The sequence below is a fragment of the Cygnus atratus genome, chromosome 3 (genome assembly GCF_013377495.2).
Source record: "Cygnus atratus isolate AKBS03 ecotype Queensland, Australia chromosome 3, CAtr_DNAZoo_HiC_assembly, whole genome shotgun sequence".
NCBI classification, from domain to species: domain Eukaryota; kingdom Metazoa; phylum Chordata; class Aves; order Anseriformes; family Anatidae; genus Cygnus; species Cygnus atratus.
The window spans coordinates 20577607-20604657 of record NC_066364.1 but is presented as its reverse complement, the minus strand read 5'-3'; the positions used below and the strand labels follow the sequence as shown (position 1 = coordinate 20604657).

At 38.5% G+C, this 27051-nt stretch overlaps 1 long non-coding RNA gene across 1 annotated transcript; it reads left to right on the top strand.

Annotated features, from left to right (window-relative positions):
• The first annotated feature begins 5432 nt into the window (after positions 1 to 5432).
• On the top strand, positions 5433 to 19357 carry LOC118246183 (uncharacterized). The gene is made up of 4 exons (XR_004778097.2): positions 5433 to 5545; positions 17247 to 17375; positions 18463 to 18537; positions 18889 to 19357. It is a non-coding gene; the product is annotated as an uncharacterized LOC118246183 (long non-coding RNA).
• Positions 19358 to 27051: the final 7694 nt, after the last annotated feature.

The following is a 27051-nucleotide window of genomic DNA, read 5'->3' as shown; positions in this document are numbered from 1 at the left end:
TGCTGATGAACATTCAGAAAAAAATAAAATAAAAAATGAGGTGATCTAAGTATGCATTTGTTTCCCCATCCAGAAGCCTGGATACCTCAAGTAACCTGAAAGTCACCTGGAGCTAGGCCTCCTAGATGTCTTTACATATATTGAAGAAATCCTGGTCTGTGAGCTCATGCTTTATTGTGAGCTCATGCTTTATATGAAGACAAAGCCATATATATATATATATATATATATATCCGTATTTATACATAGCCGTATATATATATAACCATAAATATATATATATGTGTGTGTATATATATATGTCCACCAGATATAATGATTTCATAACTATTTCTGAGGCAAATTTGGAACTACAACAGAAAGAGACAGAAATTGATACTCAACTCCACAAATACAGTACCATGCTATGCAGTATGAAATGGTCATCCAGAAAGCATAGATTCAGCCCCTACAACATCCTCTTCCATGTCCATGATGGCCCAGCCTTAACCAAAGCTCCAGATCTCCTTCAAGCAGCCACAAGGAAGCAACTGAGCCTGGATTGTTAGCTAAAATAAAAAGGCACATTTTTACCCGTATACACTATGGAGTGAGCACTAGCATACAATTGTTTATCCTAATAAATTGTTAGAAATGTCTGGCTTGGTTTTATACTGCTGTAAACTATTCTCTGGCGCTGTTTAGGAATCAGACTCAGGAAACTTCCAAACATGTTGTTTGGACATGTGGTCTTTTCACCTTGGAAGCTAACAACAGATGCAGACCATTCTTTCCCAGGTTCAAATATAGAAGACAGACCTTGGTTCATTTAATCTCCTAGTAGATGTGCAGCCACTAAGTCCAAGCCTTGAGAATTCTATCAGATACGTGATTCTGTGAGGGAAAAATTCACAGGGTGTTCTCTTTAACATCTTCACCATTTAAAGTAGTCAGTGTAGGATTAGTGGATCAGAGAGCAAAGGTGTTTGCTTAGCAGAAGAAAGGACCAACTGCAGGGTCACCATTTATTTATTTTGTTTAACTATTTTTTTTTAATATTAAATAACTAATTCAAAGAAACAGTACTGCTTATAGGAAGAAAGCCCATTGTAGCTGAAGTTGAAGCATACTAAGGACTAGTAATCTGCATTTTTGTTTTCTTAATTTCTGTGGACACATAATGAAGCTATAAGGATACTTTGCTTAACTTTAAGATCCATAGAACATGACCTGTGTTTAGCTTCCTTGCCTTCTGAGTAGTTCTGCCTTAGGGTATAATCCAAAGAGTACTTTGTGAGCAGTCAGTCTTAACAGATTTCTGAATATATCTGCAGAGTCTATGCTCTTGAACTCTAGAAAGTGTCCTAAATATTTTGTGTAAGTCTCTAGTTCACTTAGACCTTTTATTAATGCTTGAACCTTTCCCTCTGGGAACATTTGGTTACTATACAGCACTGCATGGATGTTAAAATTATCTAGAATTTTGGACCTGAGCAAGAGTATTTTCAGGTTATGTTGTGCTCACACAAGTCATTTTACAGACTATGTTTAAATGCTTACAAATATCATTATATTGTGTATCTTTCACCTTTTCCCCTTTTGTACTTTTTAGCTCTTCTAGTGCTATGTGCTTGAAAAGGAAAAAAAAAAAAAAAAAAGTCTTCCTGGTCCTGCGTGGGCTCCTCCCTACAGGCTGCAGCTCCGGCCCAGGGCTCTCCATGGGCTCTGACATGGGGCAGCCGCTGGGCACAGATGCCACCCCTGCAGCCCCCTGCTACCAAAACCTTGCCAGGTAAGCTCAAAGTCTGTTCCAGCCTCAGCTATTCTGTGATTCTGTGATCTCCATTCCTCAGACTTTACATTTGATTTATCAGCCACACAAAGACCTAAATTCAAAAGTGCTTTGTCCTGGGTAAGTCAGCCTCTCTGTGCTGTGAGTTTAACATTACAAATATTTAATTTTATGAAATTGCTTAGTTTGATAAAGGTCAGTTGCTGTCAACACAGAAAAATGCTAAAATTCAAAGTAGCTTGTTTGCTCAAAAGACTGAACTTTTAAATCGATGATATATATTAATAGCACTTAGTGTTCACAGTAAATAAACACTAATATGAAATTCTCTAACATCCCTATGTATTTGGGTTCTGAAAGATATCATGGAGGCTTTTAGAAAAATGTCTGTGAGGGTTATGGGACTGAAAGTCTGTATTGTCAGTGCTTCACTTCATCATAAATATTACAGCCTAAGTTTCTGTAGTATTCTAAATTGGTATGAGCTAGGAAGTCATTTTATAATTGATATACCTGTAATTTTCTGAGTAAGAATTTTTATGAAGTTACTGCTATATATCTAAAAGTCATAGCACAATTTTTGCTTGCTTAGATTTTATAGAAATGGAGGCAGCAGATGCCTTCCCCCTATCCTGTGACTTCTAAATCTTTCATCCACACCATTAAATGGCTGGCTCTAGCTGTGTCCCTTATCTCACAGAATTTCTGCTCTCACCAGAAGGAGAGGAGGTTCCTCAAAGATGGGATTCTACAGGTTTCTGTGTACCCACATCCATGCTAGTAGGAGTTCTCAGTAAGAACTGCAACACTGGACACAGAGTAAAATTTAGAAGGTGAAAACAGACCAAAATCTCACAAGAGATTTTAGCAAACTGCTTCCAGGATACCTAACATATACGCCAAGCAAAATTTGTTCTAGCCATAGAAAGAAACTACAATGGGGGACTGTGTGAAAGGTAAATTGGATTAACCTTCTCTATAGAAAACAAGTAACTATTACTATGATTACTTACAGAGGTCATGATGGCATGACATCATTAGATGATAGATCATGAACTCACGTGGATCAGAAACTGTTAAATTGCATCTGCTTTCCCTTTAAAGAGGTCAGTAGCTTGTCTTTGATCAAACTATAATTTGTTTTCAGTTAAATAAAGGAATGTGTGCTTAGCATAGATTCAGTGTGTTTGAGATCAAAATTGGTTAAGATGCCACAAAGGGCAAAAAAATAAAATATTCAATTCATAATTATTCATCAGGTATCATGATGCTGGATAAAACATATGATGCATAGGAATTTCCCACTTAGGAGCATAGATATGACCTATTGGGTAGTATTAAACCTTGGTGATATGATCTGTGTGACTTCGTGTTAAAAATCGGTATGCATGAACTCTTTAAAAAGAACCGAGTGGGAGATTCATTCTGTATCAAAAAATGTCATCACCCATTTTGAAATCAATTATAGCTCAGAAGGAATTCATCTTGACTATTTGAGTATCAAAATTCTAACATATAAAGTATAAATAGATGGTGTCTCCTACAAACCACCAAGTCACAGTGGAGAAGTGAATGTCAGTTTCTGAAGTCTTTATCCCTGATGTGTTGGGGGGAAAGAACTGCTTTATTTTGGGACTTCAACATGAATGGCATATACTTAATTCACATTCCATAGGTACTGAAACAGCCTTAAAATATAGAAGTATTATAGCAATCAGTTCTCCATTTCAGAAAAAGTTACAGCCAACACACAAGGACTTTCCCTCTTATAGACAGGGAAAGAAGTATCACAGCCCTAAAATTAGTGATAGGTGGGGAACAACAAATGTTGGTCTCTTTACATTCACTCTGATAGTGGGAAAGAAAGCAGTGCACTAGATGTGCCACTTTCCCATAATTGGAATCAGGCATGGATAAAATCACTGAAAAAGGTTTTGAATTTAAAATTGTAAATGATCATTGTCAAATCTTGTAAAAAATCTTGTAAAAGTATTTTGTCAGGTGTAAAAATTCTAGAATGAAAGAGGCTACAGTAGACAAAGAATCCAATTTATACAGCTTAAAATGGAAAAACAGATAATTTTAAAATAACTTGAAAACATTAACTATAAAACATGATAGGAGAAATGTGATTCTCAGGACAAGATCCAAAGCTATTTTTTCCTTCAGTCACTCTCATGAATGTTCCCTCCAACTAATTGTCTTAACTTTCAGTCTTTCAGAGTAGAGCTTATTCTGAGATACTTAGTAGACTTTGAACTTAAGCACACTTACAGTGCTCAAACTGAGTATTGGCAAGACAGGAAGAAAAACTTCCAGCCAAAGACAAACTTGTGAGCATAGCAGCTTTTAAGTTCCTCAATATTATCCTTTTCCATCCTACAACTTGTCCAGTCTCACTCATAGTGGTCATCCTTTCATGAAAGGCTTCATCCATATAGAAGACTTTTGGCATCATCATTTATCACTCTTGTCCAGAAGACATTCATCTTAAGGTAACTACTAAAGCCTGACAAAATGGCATACATTGTCTCTTATCCAAAACGTATTCCAAGCAAAAGGGAGAATTTTACCCATCTATGGTTCAGACAGATGGGTCTTTTTTCATCCAGATTATGAAAATACTCGTAGCATTTTTTCCTTTTCCTTTAGGTGGGCACCCAGATAGAATTCTCTGCCATTGCTAAAATTTTGTTTATTGATTGGGGGATGTTGTTTATTGACGTAGGACATTTCCTAAATAAATATTTTTCTCAATATTAGGGTGATCATTTATTTGCAAAGAGCAGGTATCTACTGTTATGTGAGAAATTGAAATGTTTGTCATCAATTTATCTCAAGTAGCCCCATCACCCTATCTTGCCCACAGAAAATCCAAGCAGTTGCCATGAAAAAGCATTTTGGGAGGTATCAGCTGTGAAGGAGGATATCCATTATAGCAATTTACCAAGGTATATGATAGACTCTACATCATTAGAAATGTGATTGAGATGGGTTTTTTAAAATAAATTATTTTCTAATAATTAAAACTATGATCCATTGTTGCAGTGCACTCCTATGGTTAACACTATCCACAAGGTCAAGCTAGGCAATACTGTGGCCATCTACTAGCTTTAAAAACCATCAGCCTCAAGTGTCCTTCAAAAATCATAAAACTTTGAGATGAATACATCAGCCTGTAAAGAATCCTCCATTCCCCTTGGTACTTTGTTGTAGTGGTTCATTACCATTAAAGTGAACACCTTGTTTTTATTTGAATTTGTCTTTCTTCTATATTCTTATTACAGCTTTTATCAATAAATAATTGTCCTTGTAATATTTGATATTTCTGCTTTGTGAAATAACTGTCATTCTTTAATCAAGTTACTTCTTCATCCTGATAATCTGAATGAATTGAACCCTTTTAATCTCACTTTTGAGCACGCTCTCCTTTGCTTGTTTGTTTTTGGTCTTTTTTTTTTTTCCCTTTCTTCTTGGTGAGTCTTCTAAAAGTATGAACTCCAGGAATGGTTATGGTGACCTAATTTATGCTTACATGGAGGAAAAACATCTTTGAGGTGTTGTTTATTGTTCAATACCAGAGGGGAAGGAAAAAAAAAAAAAAAAAGATGAATAGAAACATCAAATGTACCAGCAAAGCAAAGTGAGTTTTCTAATTTACAGCCTAAATGTATGGAACATACAGAAACTCCTTCCGGAAGCGTACCTGCTAAGTAACAACCATTAAGAAATATCTTCACGCCACCACCATCCTTCCCCACCTGATAATTACAGGTAGGAGACATTATTCCCTTAACTGTAACATACCTCATTATAGTGCTACTCCAGGCTATACTGTAATATTTTAAGAAAATGAAGGAAAAAAAGACAAAATGCTGAGTCAAATACTTTTTTTCTATCTTAAGTAGTTCTTCTGTCTTTCACAACTTAGATGACAAATTTGTGTGAAGAAGTACAAAAAAAAATGAAGTAAATAAAACTGATCTAGTGCCTTTATTTTAAATCTCCTTTGGTGTTACCTAAACAGTATTGCACCATTGATCCTGTTTAAAGTCACGACAAAGAATTTCATTGAGGACATTTCCTTATTTTCTTTTTACATGGCAGTTTGGTTAACACCTTAATAACCATAAACTAGAATCTGGGAACGCTGAATTTGCCATTCTGGATCAGTGCACTCACCTATCAAATCTAGCATACTATCCTATAGGGTATGTAATGGAAATTGGAAAGTTACCTTGTAGAATTCATCATTATACAATTTCTACAGAAAGGGCAAACAGTGCCTAGTATAGTAAAAATCTTACTACAATTTGTTCTTTGAAAATGAGACTTAAAGACACTTAGATTTGTGCACCTTGAGCTTCAAACATTTGAGAAAAAGTAATTCTTAACAGATATTAGTACCTTCACACTGTTTTATAGGTTCATAAAGGCAGCATGGGCTGTTGTGATCTATCTAGACTAATTTCTCCTATAAACCGTGTTACAGGAATTTCCTGAATTATTTCCTATTTCAAGTGCTAAGTGAGGTTCAGCCTGGGACCAATCCAGTCTGGCCACTGAGGCCCAGCTCAGTGCCTGGGGATGCAGCTGCCACTTTCCCTTTGCAGATTTAGCCAGCAGCAAATCTGAGCATGTATCCCAGAGACACACAGACATGCAGATGGAGACAGGACACTGCCACAGCTAAGGGTTGGCTGCCTTCAACAGCACCTACACACAGGACTTGGGTAAAACATAGCCATAGACAGCTGAGACCCTTGCTCCTCTATGACTGGTAGAGATGGAAGTTCACCGGTGCAGTCACACACACAGCATGCTCTGGATTCACAAACACACAATGTATTTGTGGATCCTTCGAGTACCTGTCACGGCCCCTCTGTCTATCCAGCACCCCTGCCTGTATCACAGGCCCCCTCGCCTCCTTCATGGGTCTCCTGCCCTCACCTCACTCACGCTGGTTCCTGTACCCCAGTAGCTGTTTTGGGAACACCAAAGGCCCTCACCTGCACCATTAGCTGACAGCACAGGCTGGGGGTACCCACACCCCCAGTCTGACTCCAGTAGCTGGCATCCAGTTCACTCACAGTGGTCCCCAGTAACTGGCTCCAGACACAAAGTCTGTAGGACACTTTCAGATTAAGATAGCAATCCCTTCCCCTTCTCCCCCCAAACTACTGATGCCAAGACCCCCACTTGCTCCAGTAACAGGCACCACATCCCACAGGCCCACACCTGCAGACAAGACCCCACTTGCAGGGGACAATTTCACTCACACACACAGCTCTCACCAGTAGCAGGCATGTTGTCCTTGCACATACACACAGGAGAAAGTGCAAATAAAAGAAGGGAGAAGTAAGAAAAGGTTTAAGGAGGAAATATAAGAAGATAAGACAGACTGCAGTGATCAGGAGCAGGGCTCGGCCAATCAAGCATACTGACCAGCCCTGTTTTACACACAAACAGTCCTTTTCTACCATTTTCTACCTATCCTCCATTTTGTTCCTCCTGCTCCCCTTCCCCTCTGCACACCTGCAGCAGAGCTCTGCGTTTTCTGCACCCTCCCAGTCCAGAGCCCCCTGGTTCATGATCTTATCAGCTGCAAAGTCCATGTTGATCTTCCTGAAAACAGTGCCTGTAGTTTGACAGCCCACCAATTAGTGAGACCATGGGGTTTGTATGTGGTCGTTGTCTATCATCTTAGAAGTCCTCAAACGGATAACCCTGCTGTAGAAAACACTCCTACATTCTCACATGCACTCAGAAATTATTGTGACTGACCAGACTCAGTTCACGTCACTGCCTCCCTTTCCTGTTATCCCATGTGGCCTTGGAAAAGGTCCTGGACCTTATACCCTTAAAAGAGCATACACGCTCCTTTTACATACTGTTATATCAAGTACAACGTATCATTTAGAAACATTGCCAAACAGAGGTGAAAAATTTTCACTGAAGGTGATCCCATTAAAATGCATTGTAGTTTTTTGAGTGGCTAATCCTGATTACAATGAAAAGTTATTCTTCCTTATTACTCATATTAATTTGTCTTATTTCTTTTTCCAGTGATTGGCTCTTATTATAATTTTCCTTCTTCCACTTCTTCTTAATATGTATTCTACATAGAGTTTTTTGATAAATTTAATGAACTGTGTAAGAATGTAGAGTCTGCTTTTCAACAAGTACATACATAGGTTTTCTCTAAAACCTCTCCAGGTAATCTAAATAAGATTTCAGTGTTCATGAGTCCTCAAACCAGATGCAATATTCTAGAATAAACAATTTTCTCTCATTTTTTTTGCCCTTTTTTTTTTTTGAGCTTTGTGTGTCATAAGCTACTTCACAGAATCCTTTATAGATGGAAAAGACATCTTTTTTTTTTTATTGTTTTTAGTAAAATTACCAGAATTAATATATTTAAAACAATTGTTTAATGGGAAAAAAAAAAGGAGAAGAAGAAAGACCGATTTCCAATCTTAGTATGAATCTTGTAGGCCTTTTGAAATGTTGAAATAAATTCTTAGAGAATATGGCAGATTCATGATTTTATATTTTATGTTTATTTTATGAAGAACATTCCTTACAGAAGAAAGGAAACAATATAAAAAAAATCACTTAATATAAAAAAGCATGAGAAAATGTGCTGATTTTTTCTACTATTTTTTTTCTAAATCATGTTTGAGAAGAAAATCATGGAGCTGCATACCCAGGAGAAGAAACAGCTTTGTAGATAAAGCATATTTCAGAAATGACTAATTTCTTATCTTGAAGCATTTGACATAATTTTATTTGGTTTAATAGATAGAACTAATTTATTTCTTTCAAGAGTTTTCAGGTAAGAAGCAACATTTATGGTTCCCTCAAATTTGTAAGTTCTTTATTGTAGAACCAAAATGGAGAGATTTGGACCTTGATTATCACAGAACAAGATGATGTCACCAAGTATTTATTAGTACAGTTGATATTGCAAGGCTTCATCCTCATCACGAAGAGCAAGCATTGCTCAACTTTTCTAGTCTGTCCAGGCCTCCAGGCCTTTAATGCGTGAACAGCTTGCACTGCAGTTCAATTTAGCTAAATTCATGTGTCTCAGATATTTTCCTTTGGGGGAACTAAGAATTTGATTATATGCTCAAAATAATTAATACCAGAATCCTCATGAGTGTTATCTTCTTTATATTTCCTTTCCTAAAGTTGAGGTGACCCAGCTTTTTTTGCCTTACTTGCAGGATTTTCAAGCTAAATAGTACCTAGGCAGGGTATGTAGGATCTTGAGTTACTGTACATCTAGAATTCCTGCCATAATGTCATGACTAAAAGCTGAGGAGGCAAGGTGAGCATTTGCCATTTCCCCCTCAAGTTCAAAGTTGGATCATTAGAAAAATTATAATTATTCCTTTGGGTTTTGTTTGTTTGTTTGTTTTTTTAAGTTTAGCCTTACAGAACACTGCAACTGTGCAACAAGAGCAAACCAGTTGTAAGCTTTAAAACTTGTTGTTGCTAAAATCACATAAGCATCTTAGCAATACTGAGCCTCTAATTTCGTATTCCTACTTTTAATCTTTTAATTCCTTCAGTACAGAAGGTAAATGATGAATAACAGCTATCAGATTTAGGCACAACAGCCTTTTTTTTTTTTTTCCCTTGGAAGCAGACTGTTTCTTATTACTTGTGACCTATATATATAGTTATGTAACATATCTAGTATGCTGGAATACCTTACTTGGTTAGGCATTATATTTATATTGCTTCAGCATTAACAGGTACATAACAATAACTTAACGTGCAGTTTTCAGAGCCTAATCTGGCAAACGTCGTAAAATCTTTTGTGTTTACTCCATAAACATCTTAATGATCAGATTCATCTCATCTAATGTTCAGTTATTGATTGCATCTCAATCAGTAATCTAGTTTTCTTCTATTGGCAGCAGGAAGATGTAATTTCCAAAGCCTTACTTCTCATTCTCTGTGTGTTATATATGGCAGGATGTATTGTGGCAGGATGTATTGCTTCCAGCAGCTGACTCTAGTGATACTGAATGAGACTACCTTGCATTTCTGTTTTACAAACAGGAGAACTCCCAATTAATTAGGTCTTTCAAGAGCTTAGTTACTTCCTGCTTTAGTGAAAACTGCAATATAGGCAAAACAATCTAAAACAAAAAAGTGGTTTTCCCAAGTAAAATTCTATGAATTCTCCTACACTATACAGCAATGTGAACAGTCATTAGTTGTTTTCCTGTTTGTTTTCAGTGATCTAAGGTACCCATTTTATCCACTGTTTTCTTCAGCTTTGTATGGCACCAGTTCATCTAGAAGAACAATTTTAATCACCTCATTGCAGACCTTTCCAACAGTACTACTTCCCACATATCAGGTTTCTACACTGCTACTCTCACAGACTCTTCTCTATTGCCCCTAACCAGGCCCAGCTTAGCTCACATATTTAAAATGACTTTCCCAATTGATTTCTGCCTTTCATTTCTCTTTCCTTCAACAGAAAATCTAAGATAATTCTTTCCCAATCTTCTTTTCCCCAGCCTTTCACAAGTCCATACAGGGCCTGCTTTCCTATCAACTCTTTGCCATTGGGAAGCAAAAAAAAAATAAATATAATCCAGACACATTTGCCTACTACTTCTCTGTTTCCCTAGGTTCTTAGACGCACCACAGTTTCCGAAATACCTTGAGTCAAACTTGTGACAAACTGCATGACCTGGATCAGTCTTCCATGGGAGCAGATCATTATTTTCTAGATGTCTTAAAAGGAAGGTTGTTTGGTAAAAATGCTATTCTTTTGTTGTTTGTGGCAATTTTTATATTAGCTAGGAAGAATGAAGCTACAGTTGTCTTCTAGTGAAAATGAGGTACATTTTATTCAACAAAACCTACAAAAGAAAAAAAAAAAACATTGACTTGAGAATTTGCAAGAACTGTAAAATTTAAAACTTGGAATTGTAGGTGAGGCTTAATGTGAAACTATTGTTTGAAAATGTTGAACTATCCTCTATTTCCAGTTATTTTAATCTTATTATTCCATTCATTTTTTCCAACTCTCTGTTCATAATCCTGATCTTTTGGTTGCTTCTCTACAGAGAATCATTAGCTCATCTAAAAGCTGTCAAACAGTTCAGGAAATTATTAGTGTTTTTGTTTGTTTTTTTTGTTTGTTTGTTTTGTTTGTTTGGTTTTGGTCATAGTTACTGAAGGATCTCATAGAGTATAGTAAAAGTAAATTTTAGCCTTGGTTATTTTAGTACCTCTACAAAGGTGGTTATTTATCTGGAGGTGGACCATAATGAATGACAACACTGCTGTTTTTAAATGTAGTTTTTCCTTCAATATCACAAGCAAGTTTATGCTTTCTGTAGTATGAGCACTTTCCATGTGGATCATACAGTTAAAAGGAAAAGTGCTAAGCAGGAGGAAATCAGTAGTGTACATCATTTTTATGCTTATTGTCATAGACGGAAGTTAGAAACTAAACAGAAGGAAAAACCTAAGGCAAGGTATAGCAACATTTGACTCATCCTGGAAGCCTGTATCAAGAGTTTAAAACATATATTTGTAGAGCAAAATCTAGTATAATGTTCTATTTTGTGTGGAAATATCTTAGTTTGTTGGGTGGATATGATCACCTTTGCAAATAGTAAACAAACAACAAAATAACATTTTTTTCAACCAAAGAACCTTAGGCTGTTGCCATTCCTGTTGTTTTGTTTTTATTTTTTATTTACCCCCAGAATTGCAGCATGAGAACTGGGGCATCAGAATGATGCAAATAAAAGACTTTACTATAAAGGAACTATTCAACTATTTGGGTACTACTTTACCATATTCCAAAGCCAGAGAGCTTTTTCAGTTGTTGCTAGTCATTCTAGACAGTCTGATGACCACAGGTCAGTGCATGACATTGCTTTGTCATTGTGGATTCAGATGAAAGCAGGAATACAAGCTGAACCTTGGAAAGACTAATTGTGTCCTAGAAGCTCTCTTTTGTAGAAGGCTACATAGATTTCATATTTTGAGTATGGTGATTAGTCATAAGAATTACTTCAAATTTACATATCAGGATTAGGATATAAGGTAAAAGCTATTTTCATCCAACTGAATCTCAGAATTGGCTATCAGCTCTGTACTTAAATGGAAGCATAATTCACAGCAAGAAATTGTTTGCTGGTATATATTGTAAAGCAGTAATTTTTCATGTCATACCTTTTATTTCTGAGATAATAAAGCACTTATGAACGTATTCAATTTACTGATATGGAAGCTAGTCCATTATAGAGTTGATTTTAATGAAAAATACATTCCTTTCTGATTGATAGTCTTCTCAGAGAGAAGACCCTGTTTCAAACCATTGATTTCATCGATGTGAATTGCCCTGTTGTGTGGCCTGTCTCTCTTCACTGACTACAGAGGGGGACTACCTAACGATGTTCCTCTAACTGAGGTGTCTCAGCTAGGCAGCTTAATTAGAGAAGTAAATCCATGTGAAAATGTTCTCCACAACAGCTCTCTGAAGATGATTAATGCTTGTTTTGATTAGCACTTCCAGGTTGACACAAAGATTCGATCTTCATTCCGTTAAATGAACATACCACAGGATAACTATATTTCAGGCCTTACTAGTGAGGAACACAAAAGGTTAAGAAAGATAAATTGGAGGTTAATCCACATAAAGGGAGTTAATGAAATTCAAGTAAAGGATTCAAAGTGGCAGCCCTATCGCTTCCATTCAGGTGTCATTTAACTCTAGAGACACATATAAGCACTAGGTGCCCCAATTTTTATTTTATTACTTTTTTTTTTTTCCAAAATAAATGGACACGTTACTTACTGTTTTGCTCCTGGATACACATGGAAACATGTCATGCTTCTTGTGGATAAGCAATGCAGTGCTTGCTTGTCTATCTCATTTTGGCACTTCAGCCTGGTAGATGAGCAAATGCAGGCTATTAAACTCAGGTCAAAAGGCAACAGTAATTATTACATGACTCCTTGTACAATTGAATACTGTACAAACCTAAAGTGGTAGATGGTCTCATCTGTATACTACATACTCTACACAAAGTGGATAGAAAATGGAAGAAACAAGTAAAGTGAAGGTAAATACAGTAAATATTGTGTGAATTAAATGCTTTTATCATAGTATTCAGTGCAAAATATCTATAAGATGCAGCATAATGTCCAGTCAGGATATAAAATGTCTGTCTTTTCTTTTCTTTTCTTTCTGAATAGCAAGCTAACAAGCAAAAACCAAAACAAACAAAAAAACCCTTCTGTTTTACTTGTCTCTTCTTTGTATCACATCTAATGCAATATTCATTACGGAAAATGCACTCTTGGGAAGAGTTTTGTTATGTTTATTTTAACATTTGGGTGATACAGCTTACATGCTTCAATATTCCCTTTGGGAAATCTCATGTGATTTTATAGAAAGCTGCTAGCATATCCCGTGTCTATTTTAATAACAGATGACAAAAAAAAAAAAAAAAGGCAGCTATTCCTTTAATTTTTATGGATTTAGACAGAGATTATATTAAGCTGGGTGGTTTAAATCCTATTTCCTGATCATTTTAGTACAAGATAGCCATCAGAACTTCTGTAGAAATGTCTTCCTCTTTCCCATTTTGCTGAGTTTCAGAAACAGTACTTGTCACTATTAGACAATGAGTTGCAAGTCAGTTTATGAAAAAAATAAAAGAGATTTTGCATGTAGGATGGGACAAATGAGAAGGTATTGAAAAAGAAAGAAGACTTAAGTATCATCTGAGGTTTATCCCATTACTAGGGTGGGGAGAGTGAGGATAAGGTTTTGCCCTAAATCCATCAGAATCAACTCAAACCTTTTATTCGTTTAAACTCAGCTTTGAAATAGACCCCATCTCTGGACAATCTACTTGCTTCACAATGTCTTGACTTGTAAATCTGCTATTATAGTAAGGCTTTGATAATTATTACATCAATGCCATTTAGAGGTGATCGAATTAACCCTGTATACAGGAACTTCCTATATTGTCTAAATAGCTGAAAATCATAGTGAAATACTTGAAACCCAGATTAGAATAGAGGATTATTTTGGTCTGATATCTTGATTAAAAACACGTAGTAAACAAAGCATGTTGTTTCGATAGGTTAACATAAAACTACAGCAAACCCCAATTCAGAGAACCTGAAGAATAATCAAAGGTTACAAGAAGATCTGAAATGAAAAAGGAGTTGGAGGATTGTTTTTCTCTTTCCTCCACATACTCTCAATGAGCACAGATGTCAATTACAAAGTTAATGCTGTGATGTTTAAGGTTGAAAGGGTTTTTCTAATACATACTGCTCAAAGCATTATTCTCTAGAAAACAAATTCTTATGTACCCACTGTGTAAAACTCAATCAAGCACTTCCTGACAAGGTGCAAAGAGACAGTGTTTTGATGTTTCTTCCCCTGAAATATAGTTTTAAAAGACTTTTTCCCTGTTTCTTGTTTCTGGCTTTCTTAGGTTTTATGCTTTATCCTTTCTGAAACGTTCCTGCCTTTCCAATTTATTTTAAATCCTACAGTTATTCCATAAGTTTGAGATATTTTCTTTTAATCCTTCTTTTATTGTCAATCACACCATGTGGCTTTGATGTCAAAAATACTCATAAGTCACTTAAAACATAGTCCAATTACTATGTTTACTGGCCATGTTTTTGTTTATGTATGAGCCAGCTTTGGTTCCCTGAGATGTGTTCAGCCTTTCTTTCCAAATTTTTACCTTTCCTAACAGCATTACAATTTCCCCTAACAATGACGTTTTTTTCATTGCTGTGAAGTCTTTGTGACTAAAATGTAATTTGTGAAATACATTTATCTGCCAAAATAACAGCAGACGCCTGAATGCATCAAGGGATATATAATAGGATACATGGAACTTTCAACTTTTGGACATTGCTTCAATCGCCCTAGGTCAGGACTGAAAAATTTTTGTGACATCTTTTCATATCCTAAATTCATTTCTTAGACCACATCTGAGACGGCATTGTGATACACATAGTGGTAAGTTCAGCTGAAAAGAATTGTGTCACCAGTGATATAAATAGGAACATGTTGCTCAACAGTATTGTACAAAGCCACAATGGCTTCATATCTGAATACCATGTCTGATTTTGGACTTGTAACCTCAATAGAAGTGTCTATGTGTGGTGTAAAAGTTCAGTACAGTAAAAAACTCTCTTGCAACTGAGTCAAAACATTCTGTGCGTAGATAAACCATTAAAAATAGACACAAAAGGTTATAAAGTAAAAATCATAAGACTGAGCGCATACATTAGCTTATGCTTAACAGATAGTTAATACATATCATTTTTGTTCTGTGAAAAAGCAGGATTCTTCCGACGAGAATTTATGGTTCGTTTGAGTCCCTGTGCAAAGTACCCTAGAATGTTCGTGAAGCCAAAGCCATAATGATTTAAATCTGAAAGCACAGAGTATCATTTTAATAAGATAATTAATAAGGAAATGTCTACCTATTATGCCTGCAGGGTCAAAACAAAAAATCACTTGTCTTAACATGGTACCGTGAGAATTCTTGGTATTTTAGTTTCTTCTCTCTTTTTCATCCAAAAAGTGAAGATTTACTTGTGTGGCTGTACACTAGCTTGCTGTATGACAGACTTTTCCTACTGAATGTATAATAGGTAGAAATAACCTCAGCTACCCTTAGGTATTATTCAAAAGTGAAACATCTGAATCTCAGCTAGGCACCGTTGGATCCCTTTAAAGTCAATAGAAGAAATAAGCATTTCTGAAGCACAATTCGTGCTGCATAATCTAGACACATGTTAGGATGAGATGAATAACCCTATGAAGATGCCTATTTTTCTCTACTGACTACAAAGTCTTAAATGTCTAACTTTTAGATGTATAAATTAGAAAAGTTGAATTCCACCCTAACTCATTAGTGTTTGTTGTTTGTTGCCATTTTGATAGCTCATTAGTGGACTTTGCTTTGTGAAGCTTATTCTGCAGCTAAATAAATCAAAACAAATGATGCTAAAAACTGCATTGAATTTTGTAAGGTATCTGGTAATTGCCATTTTTTCTCTGTAGTTTACATAATTTTCTGTCCTCAGGTTACTTTGTCATCACGGGGAGAAAAAAAAAGATCTCCTAATATGATGGCAGTATTTAGATATGACAACCATTTAGCAAGCCATGAGAACAATACTGCTAAGAAAGGAACATAATTTACAGTAACTATCACTCATTCCTCCTTTCTCTTTCCCCCATTCTCCCTTCAGGGTTTCCATTTAAAGTGTCTTTTCATAAACATTTTCAAAGTTTTCTTTATTCAAAGGAAAATTAATGTATTTTTTAAGTCTCAAAAACAACATACTCTTGTTTTGGTGTATGTTCCCACTCTTCTTTCTATATTTGTTAATATTACAATGTTCTCTGAAATGATTGTCTAAAGCTTCACTACAATAAACATTCTGTATGAGGTAAAAAGTTGTCTCTCTGTTACAGTCCAAAACAAAAAGAGATAAAATTATACCATTGTCTTTATCATATGATATTTAAAATGTACTTTGAAAGATTGTCATTTACATTGTGAGGGACACAGGAGGCATGAAGCGTTTGAAATAGGTAGCTAGATTTGTCCTTTTATAAAATATTATGATTTGACTCATTTCTTACAGGGAAAGCAACTGACTGCTTGAATTAGTTGCATGCCTGGCAGACCCAGTAAATCTGCTACTGAACTGTTATTTTGCCTGCAAAGACAGTGTACCCTAGTGTCAAAATTCAAAAGCCTCAGTATACTTTTGCATAGAAGAATCTCCTGTTTACTCAAAATCTGAATTGCGGAGCCTGAGGTCTCTGGCTTTTGGAAAATATTGAAGCTTCAAGGTCTCATGTCCCCTTCTGGTCTCAGGAGACATTCAAAATGGCCAGTCTCCTGACTGCTTCCAAAGCTCTGCAGATTTTCTTTAAAGTTCTCTCCATACTTACTTGACATTTATGTTCTTTTCTGCCCATTTCTCAGCTATGAATAAAACCTTCTCGAGTCCTCAACAAGACACTATACTATGATTTAAAATAAGCAGAAGGTTACTGTTTAGCTCATTGTCACTGATATAATTCTGGCGAAAACAGGTAATATGAAGGCCATACTTCTGACTTCCATGGGATGCGAAGTCTATATTGCAACAGTTTATACTCTACTGTTTATGTCTTACTATTTATTGACCTTCCTAAGTAGTAAACACACAGTAAAGGACTATATAGATGTTATTGTACACAGTGTTGAAATGCTGTCCTTTCTAAAATAGATCTATTGTCAAACTGCAAATGATGCCTTTTCATTACTTTTTTAAAATGGTTATGTATAAACCTCTACTGATGTTTATGATTGCCTGACAGCTTCACATATTCCCTCTCAATCCCTCTGTAATTTATACTTTCCTGCCATTTCCTATGTGTATTTTGTGACAGGTTATTTATAAACATCATATTTATATTACCAGCCTTTTCTGGTGATATAAGACTCCCTGAAAGTGCATGTGCGAACTAGCTGCACGCTTCTGACACCATCACTTGAAGAGCTTGCAGTTTCTTCTTCAGGTAAGCAGAGTTGCAAATACCTTCAGCATTTCATTTTTATTCTCTTGCCCCCTCCTGCCCATTTATCACATGAACAGTATCAGGCTTTGTGCTGGACCACCTATGTCCAAAAAAATGCATGAACTTGTATATGAAGGAATAATTTACTTAAAAGGGTATTTGTATAGGGGAAAGATGCACTCTGATAGTACAGCTTCACCTATATGCAGGAAACTTCTTTTAAAAAGTATTATCTGAATACAGTAGTGACTGTTCTGGCAGTAAGGTGGTGAAGTTGTCCTGAGGGATTTTGCTGATAGCCGAGTTAGCTGCTGGCTGGCTGCTTCAGCCAGAGAAGATACTCTTGCCCCTTCTTGGGCTCCAGGCCTACGATCCCTGTTGCCACAGGGCACCACCAGACTTGTGCAGCTGTGGCTCAGGGTCCCAGAGGCTCTGTAGCATCGTGCCAGTAGGGATGCTGTGGGAAAGGAAGGACTGGCAAAGGCTTACACTCACGCACACCCTTCGCTCACGCATGCTCACACACCATTTGTGCCTGTTCTCTTGGTGTCCTGTGCACCCAGTCTTTCTAGGAGCTAGTCCTTCTCTAGAGATCGGAGATGGACTCTTGTTGGGGCAGGGGTCAGGAGGTTGGAAGGTTTGGTTCCTTCTAACATCTGCAAGCAGAGTTTCTGATATTGAGGAGTAAAAGGTAGTTTTCTACTGACTGGAAGCAACTAGTGCGAGGGTCTATGGACCTTACGATTGAACTCATTGATCTCCAGTGGTCCCCTTTACCCCTGGTCTCAACTATATATCCATGTAGTCTGCGTGTTGCTCTCATGCTGGCAGTTTACTAGCACCTGACTGATGGCAGAAGAATCCATCTTTTGGGATGAAAAGCAGGTCACAAATGTCCTGATTTTCTGAGGAGCATAGTGTTGCAGTGATTGCAGTGTCTACTGAATTCAAAGTAAGATTAATCTTCCTGGGTAGCCATTTGTTGTTATCCTGACATAATGGTAGCCTGAATGTAAGACCTGCAGATTGGTACTTTGGAGATCCAGAGTTCTTCCTCTGATTGTGCTTTTTACGTTTTTTCTTTTAGACATGCCTTTGCCGAAGAAAGATGGTAGAAGACTGCTGAGACCCCTAGCAAGAGAGACAGGCAGCAAAAGTTCAGGTAAGTCTGTTAGTTTTAAGTCATTTCATCTCTTTATTGTCAACTTGTTGTGCATTACTGCACAACACATAGACTGTGAAGCTGGCGTCTTTGTTCTTTAGGTTGGAGTCTGTGGTTTTGAGCCCTTGCACATCCTCCACCAGAAAAGCAGCTCCTTCCTGGTTTGGACGCCTTTGGGAATGTTTTAGATTCCTGTGGATGTCGTTGATTGCCTTAATTCTGGAAGCTGCACAAGTGCTTTTGCTTTTGGGCACTCTCAGTGGCTCCCTCATCTGCGGCTCTTTACGCTTAGGGAGCCTCCCCTCTGAACAGATGTCACCTCTTTGAACCTTTGGGTTTTCTTCTTCACAGACACTTTGAACTGGCAGCCCAGCAGCTCCTTGGTGACGTGGCCGTCTTACAGAATGTCCATGGCCCTTGATGATTTCATTCATGGCTCTCATTCTGGCAGCAGCAGACGGCATGTTGCTTCTGGGCTGGCGTAGTGCTTCCCTCGGCCGTGCCAGTGGAATGGTCTGGTCCGGATAGCCCTCACCTTTTGGACACTTGTCTTCAGTTTTCCTCAAGTTGAGAGTTTCTGTGCATCTGGGAAACTGGTGACAGAAAACATAGCCTTTTAGAGGCTGAAAACAGTGAAAGAAGAGGCTGCCTTCAGCAGAGAAGGAAAGGAAAAGCAGAACGTTTGAGTTCTACTTTCAGTTGTGTTTGTCACATAGTAGAAGTACTCGCTGAATTACAGGCTGTACTAAATACTACTTTGTGTGCCCCCGATTGCTAAGCTCCGTATATTCCCACCACTTTCACAGGTTGCATTTTTAATTGCAACTACATCGTAAAAATAGAAATTCAGACTATATTAGATGGACCAATGTCTAATCGTACACACTTCAATAAAGGCACAGACCTTGCCATCTTGTGCAGATGTTGCAGTCTCTCTGTCATTGGGAACAGTGTTCTCCTCTGTTGTCTTTTCCATCTGATGGTCACAAACATCTGTCGAAGTCTTTGGGACCTCCTCGTTCATAGCTGCATTGATTACTGCAGTGGAAAAAAAAAAAAAGTGAATGAACAATGAACAACATGAAGAGAAGAAATACATAGGAAATGGGTGGAAGAAGTGTTGAGGGACATGTTATCTATCGCCTGCTGTTTTACCGTACCTGAATTGCCTGAATGTCAGGGCTCACAGAGAACTGAGGTCTTTGTGTTAACCAAACATGTGAATTCTAATACCAGGACTAGACTGCAGAAGCAGCACCTCAACACCATGCTCATGGTTTCCAGGCCTGTTCAGCTTGGCTATAAATTGAGCCTTTATCATCCACAATTTTGGCTATACAGGGGCAAGGGTTTGCACGTGTCTTCAGAAAACTCTTAAAATGCCCCGCTCTTTCCAGCAGCTCAGCACGTATTTGAAGCTACCTCCTTCTGCCAAACTCCTCTCTGTCTGCCAACATGTAAATCTGTTTCTTAGGTCCCACTGAGACCAATGAATGTGCTTAACTGAGGAAGGAGGCACTGAACAACTTGGAGCAATGTCCTGTATCTCTATCCTAAGAGCAGTCCCATGTTTGTGCAAGTAAAGGCAGTTGCCAAGAACTTGGTCCGTCGTGCTCCTTTGTGAGCCTTTACTCTCAAGCCACTTCTTACCTGCTTCATCAGTATGCTGGGTCAGCGTAGAAGCCCCATTTGTCTCTGGAGTCACTTGCTCCCCGAGAGAAACCTGTGCACAAAACCTTCACATTACTGCGGGATTTAGTGCAACATGGAAGAATATTCCATATTTCTGCCACTGTCTTTGAAACATCAAAGAAAAGTCTGAGTGCGAAGCCCCATTCATTACCACATCCAAACAACCCTGTCTAGGATACCGTTCTAAAACTATTGTTATGCACTGCCAAAGGAGGGCAGCTATCGGCAGAAATCAAGCTCTTGCTGTACCAAGTAGTGCTGGAGAAAGACGCAAAGCAAATAAGGATCGGCATCTTGTTATAACTGCCGAATGATATAATTGTTAATTGATAAAGTTACCTCTTGGCTTTGAAAGGCTTCCAGTGGGGCTTCTTTGGTGGCCGTTGCACTGCACTCAGCCTCCCTGGTGCTGCTTGATAGTGGGAGCTGAGTGGTACTTGAGTTCTCCTGAAGACAAATACAAAGAATCACAAAATTAACAATAATCTGGATTTTTGTTTCTGCCTGTGAAGGACTGTCACAAATCAGTTTTACTTTAAGAGGTGTTAACTCCAAATGGTTTCTTTATGGCAGTGTACCTTGATAATTTAGGGGGTTACGAGCACCACAAGGAACCCATGTGACAAGAAGTTTGAACTGTCAGGTGAGGCTCAAGGAGGGCAAGTTGAAAAGAAAATGGGGTGCAAATTTTTCCATGTCTTCTCTGTTTAAGGAGGATCATAGAGGATCATAGAATCACTAAGGTTGGAAGAGACCTCCAAGATCATCTGGTTCAACCATCACCCTACCACCAATGTCACCCACTGATCCATGTCCCTAAGCACCATGTCCAACCTTTCCTTGAACATCCCCAGGAACGGTGAAACCAGGAATAAAGCAAATAATGGTATTTTTCCCTCGAGCTTTTAGCAGGGCAGGCCTCATTTGTTAGTATCCAAAATGCCATTGTTACCTCTGCAGATTTGTGCTGGTGCAAATGTGAGCAAATGTGGTCCTTGAAAGGGTCATCTGCCCGTTCTCAAAGTGTTTCCTCACTGCGTCCAGGCCCCCAGGCACAGTGCAGGACTTGATTTCCTCTGAAGTCTAGAATGATCAAATAAGGCCAGGTGTTTTCCACTTGCAGTAAGAAGGTACCGTCCATTTCAACAAGGAAGGGCAAGGGGTTCTAGAGCCTAAATGGAGCACTGCCTATGTTCTCAACATGGTTCGGTTGGTTCAGGCTTCCTACAGTTCTTCCTTTTGGGGAGAGAGAGCTAACGGCACCATTGTTGACAGTGTTGGGAGGAGGGAATAGGAACCTTCTCAGCCCAAAGAACCACAGGAATCTGCTCCAATTATGCAAGGGCAATTAGGAAATCAAGTAGCCATTGGGCAGGAATTGCATGGTTTGAAAACACCTGGACTCTGAAGGCGAGCGTGGCTGGTGGCTGCTTCCCCTAGGTGGCTTCTGGGCTACCTGAGCACCCATAGCTGAGCTATTTTATAATGCGGTAATTTCATGTTCTTCAGTTTGAGCAACAAGAGCTCTAAAGACACTGCACTCCTGAATATGATTTTATTATTTGGCGATAGAGAATAGTTGTTGTGATAAAGAAACTGCCTTGTTCTGTTGTCATGAGCAAATAGGATAACCGTGTTGCTGATCTCTCTCACGCCGATGGTCCTCATACATGAAGTTCAGCCAAAGGTGGACTAAAAGGAAGAGCACTTCCATGAAATAATGGGGATTGTCCAAAAGACCAAAGGCATATAGCATGAAAACTCTCGTTTGGTAGAGACAGAGACTGATGGATGACTATGTTTGCTATGTAGGTTTCCTAATTCGGGATTTAAATTTTGATCCACCCTATGATCCGATAGCTTGCTTGTAGAAATAAAGACGGTTATGATCTGTCCCTGGGCAAAGCAAACGTAGAATTAAGAAGATATTGAGACATTGGTATCTTACATTGGCAAAGCGGTTGCTGCTCTCCGCCTTTGACACTGCAGCCTGATAGAGAGCCATTTTGTCTTTCAAGGAGACATTCTCCTGGAATTCCATCAGCGTGTTTCCAGTGTGTGGAGGGCTCTCTTCTTGAAGTCCTCCTACAGCTTTGCAAGCACCCACTGCAACCACAAAGAGACATCATAGTTGGGGAGAGGGAAATGGGTGCATGTGTTTCAAATCTTGAAAGAAAAGCATTAGGCAAAACAAACAGTATTGCCAACATTTTACCTACTGTGTCGTACTTTTACTTTAGAGCACATCAATTACAGAGCATTTGATTTGTGGAAACCAGAAAGCCACAAATAAAAGTTACCGCGTTGTTACCAAAGCAACACATTGCCAAATCGAAACTATCTTCACCAAAAGAGAAAATGAAGATGTCACTTTTTTGTAATTGATGAATGCTGCCCATATTTTTGATATCATATTTGTAATTTGGGCTGTCTTCATCAAAAGTTATCTTCTCAAAACATAAGACACCATTCTGTTGTGTTTTGTTCAAAAAGTATTTAATGGGCATCAGACACTCCTCCGTAATACAAAAGACAAAATGGAGAAAGCTGGAAAGCTTGTTTTGCATTGAGAAGAACACCACGTTCTCTCCCTGGGCGGCCTGGGTGCCGCCTCATCACCTGATGAGGTGAGTGTGCTTGCCCCTTGTCACATCAGAGATGGAGTGCATTGAACTAAAGGGAAAAATCAGATCAAAGTGGTAAGGCTAACCTTCGGTGTTGATGGTCTGTCCATTGCCTGAGGACATCTTCTCAAAGATTGCCCTCCCCCATTTCACGCTGGACATTTCCATCAGCGAAATGTCTGTCTGGCTCCCAGGCTGAGTGGTCAGTGCTGGTGGCAGTGAGCTTCTGCCACTTTCTGCTTCCTGTTGGAAGACATGGAGGGGATGTGAGTTAGAAGCTACTGATAGGAGCCAGGTAGGGTTTTCAGGGGGCAGAAAGGATATGAAGAGGCAGCAGATTGGAAGGGGGCGCTGTTCTGGCAGTAGTGTTCTCCAAGTCCTCAGTGAGAGTGTGGGAATCATTTTCAGCTGCAGAACCTGCGTGCACTCACCTTCCTGCCACCCAGGGTCTCAAAGTGGCTCTGCAGCTCCTTGACAGAGATGGGGAAGGTATCAGTCTGGCGAGGGCCACGCAGGGGCTCCTCCTTGGTCACATCCATCCTCCCGCTCTCTACCGAGATTTCCTCCACAGTGCTGCCATGGCTGGTTTTCTCTGGTGCCAGGGACCGTGGGGCTGGCAGGCGTTGGAAGGCCAGGCTGGGTCTCAGAGCACTGGCGGACTCCCATCTCTTCATGACGAGCTTCACAGAGCCCTTCTGCACGGTCATGTCGGGCAGCTGCATCGCGCCCTGCCAATGCAACAGGTACCTCATGACATAGCTTGTATTTCAGACTGAGCTTCCGTTTGCGTTGTTGGCTTGTTAGGACTTGCTTATTTGCTTTCTTTGTTTTGGGACAAATCTTTAACCAGGATTTGAGTGGTCTGCAGTATTTCACGGGGGAGGAAGAAGCACAGGAGAAGTGCTAGGTTTCTGCAACCCAAGGGTTCTCAAGAAGGAAATTCCCTTGTGACATGTGCACTTCTCAGCATAGAATTTGACTTCAGGCCTCAACCTGACTTTAAGCCACTTTCCCCAGCTGCTCGCTTAATGGTCGTTTAAATCACTACAGAATGCTGATGGCAATTCATTCTTAAGTCAAATACTTGGTGAAGACTGTACATCTGACACTGTCAGGGACTTGAATTGTTTCCTGGGCTTCGTAGAGCCTTCTTAGCCTTTATGAAAATACAGGAAGAAAATCAGGGGAATAAGAAAACCCAAAGAGATTTGCAGTTGGGCTTCAATGGCCTTTAGCATTTCATACCGCCTTTTCTGACTGTACTTCTTAACTTTGGCTGGCCACTTGTACAGTTACCATGCTTAAACCATGCCGGAGGAAGGAACAAATTAAGGGCTTGGCTGCTTTTTGTTCAATGGTTGTTCCCTCTGTCTGATGACTAATATTCACTGGCCACGTTACTAGAGGATCTCTTCTCCACTAAAGACTCCCTGAAAGTGCACGTGAGAGCTAGCTGCCCGCTTCTGACACTGTCACTGGAAGAGCTTGCAGTTTTTCTTCTGCAGGTAAGCAGAGCCGCAATTATCTGCAGCATTTCATTTTTTTCTTTTGCTCCCTCTTGCCCATTTATCACATGAACAGTATCAGGCTTTGCACTAGACCACCTGCGTCCAAAAAATTGCATGAACTTGTGTATTCATAAGGAGCTAATCTTACCGCTTGGCTCTTCCCAGTTGAATTTTCCTCTTGTGACACCGCTGCACACATTGCGTGCCTGTTGAAAGGAAGGCAAATTTAAACATTCTCTTATTCACTGGTCTCATTTGACTAACGAACATGAAGCTAGATCGACAGTTCACAGTATGCACTGGAGAAAAGCCTCATCCTACCTTGTCCGTCACAATCTCACTTCCAAGAAGTGATGACAGCAGGAAGAGGTGCTGCCTTTTAACCTGCCTGTCTGCGTTGTGAGCACACAATCAGTCCACAGTGTCCAGGTTACTGTCTCCATGTGTGGGCATATGGAAACCAAGGCAACCAAGCCAGCATCCCAGCTTTCCTTATCCCAGAAGACTGGCCAGAGACTCCCCGGGGCAGAATCTGTTGTTGGTGCACAACCTCTCCCAGAAACAACTTGGTGTCCTTAGGGACAAGTTATTGGGTGGACCATTGTGGTAGATAATAAAAGCCCTCCAACAGAGAGAGCATTGATTTTTAATTTTTATTCTCCACTACTCAGCTAACTTCAAATTTTGTCTTAGAGGTAACTGGCAGAAGTGTTTGACCAGCTCTGCCATGCCGTGCTTGGTTTTCTTTCACTTACACATGTTGGTTGTTTTGTGTGTGTTTGTGTGAATGGTGCAGAATGTGCATGAATGTGCATGGTTCTTGATGATCACATTAATGGCTCTCACTTGGGAAGCAGCAGACAGCATTGTGCTTTGGGGCTGGCATAGTGCTTCCCTCATGTGTGCCAGTGGAATTGTCTGCCCTCACCTTTTGGACACTTGTCTTCATTTCTCAAGCTGACACTTTGGACAGTCTGGATAATTTTTATCCAGAAATACTCCGTTTTATCGCTCCTGGTGTAGATATGTTTACATGTCAACTAATTCTAAAAACTTTAGAAAGGTCCCAGTTATTGTATTATGAAGATGTGTGTTTTATCCTTTTCAAATATTTTGAAAAATAATAACACATTACAATAAAAATAAATAAATAGAAAATAAAACCCTGTATGAAATGTAATCCAAGTTGTCACTATTTTTATATTGTAGTACCCTATGTCTTAAGATTCAGTTATGATAAATGAGGTAAATATATATTAAAAACAAACAGCAGAATAGAACAAAACCTAAAGATCTTAAAATCTGAACAGCTGCATCTAGAGGTTCCTTCAGAAATAACTATTATTTTAATTGCTCAGAAACATAATCTAGGCACCAGCTTTAAAATATTTTGATAACTGACTCTTTTTATTTCATGCATCTACTGTAACACAAGGTACAACTGGACCATTTCAGAAGAATTTTAAAAAATGCTGAGTATTTGTATACGTATATATATATACATATTTGTGTGTGTGTGAAGAAAAAGTTGCATGGAGTAATAACCTGACTTTCAGGCAGCCATGCACAGTATTTCTGTGCTAGAAGATAAAAACATCTTTGTGAGATTTTCTACGTTTACTTTCCCTGCAAATTGTAGTCATTTCAAGTAGTCACTCAATGGAGTGCAGGCATACAGATGCTTCCAGTCTTGGGTGCATATTCCCTTTGTGAAAAGTTCAGAAAAGGGGTTACTTAGCCTTAAAGTAATACTTCAGTGATTCTTTATATGGTTTTCAGAAGAAAAAGAATTCAGTGTGACCAGCTCATTATACTTACTCATTATTGAACATAGTAAATAAATAATTAAGGTGTTGCATTTCTTCATATTCCATTTTCTTTCTTCTCGCTATTCTATGCCATGCGTTATGCAGAAGATGTGAATTAACACTGGGAAAATGATAGTGATTTCATTTGGTATTAGCACATTTACAATAATGTATTTCAGATGTAACTATAATAGAATTTCAGATATAGATAATTTCATACCAAAAGAACACCAAATGCACGTGTTAAGAATTCTTTTTTTTTCCTTGATCAAGTTAAAATCCTAATTATGTTAAAACTGTGAAGTTGTCTTAGTGTGCTATAAAAGGAAAACAATGTGTCCTATTGTGGCTTTTGTTTCATGCACATTTGACAGTGAAAACAGTGGAATATGGGCACGATTATTTTCCAGGAACAAATAAATGTTCTAGAATATGAGACAGAGAGATAAGACTAATAACTGGAAGCCATAAAATTCAGTAAGATTTTGAATTTGCATTTCCCCGAACAGGACTACTTTTCACATATACATGCATAACCTTATTTGCTTTCAGAGGACTAACAGTCTGCCAGTCAGTCATCATGAGAAATCATCTAGATTAGAACTTCTGGGTAGCATATTTTTAACATCTTTGAAAGTAAACTCAGAGACTTAGCCTTAGCCTATTCTACAGTGAAGTCTTTTAGATAGGAATATTAAGAAAATTTTATCACATATTCTACTGTAACTTCCTGAAGTGTAGAAGTAACTGGCACTTTTCTTAACTGTTTGGTTCTTTATATAGTAATTCAGACACTGATTTTCTATTTCAGACTGTGCGTTATTATTTTAAGTGAGTTTGACATACTTTAGTTGAAAGTGAAAATACTTATCCATCATATTA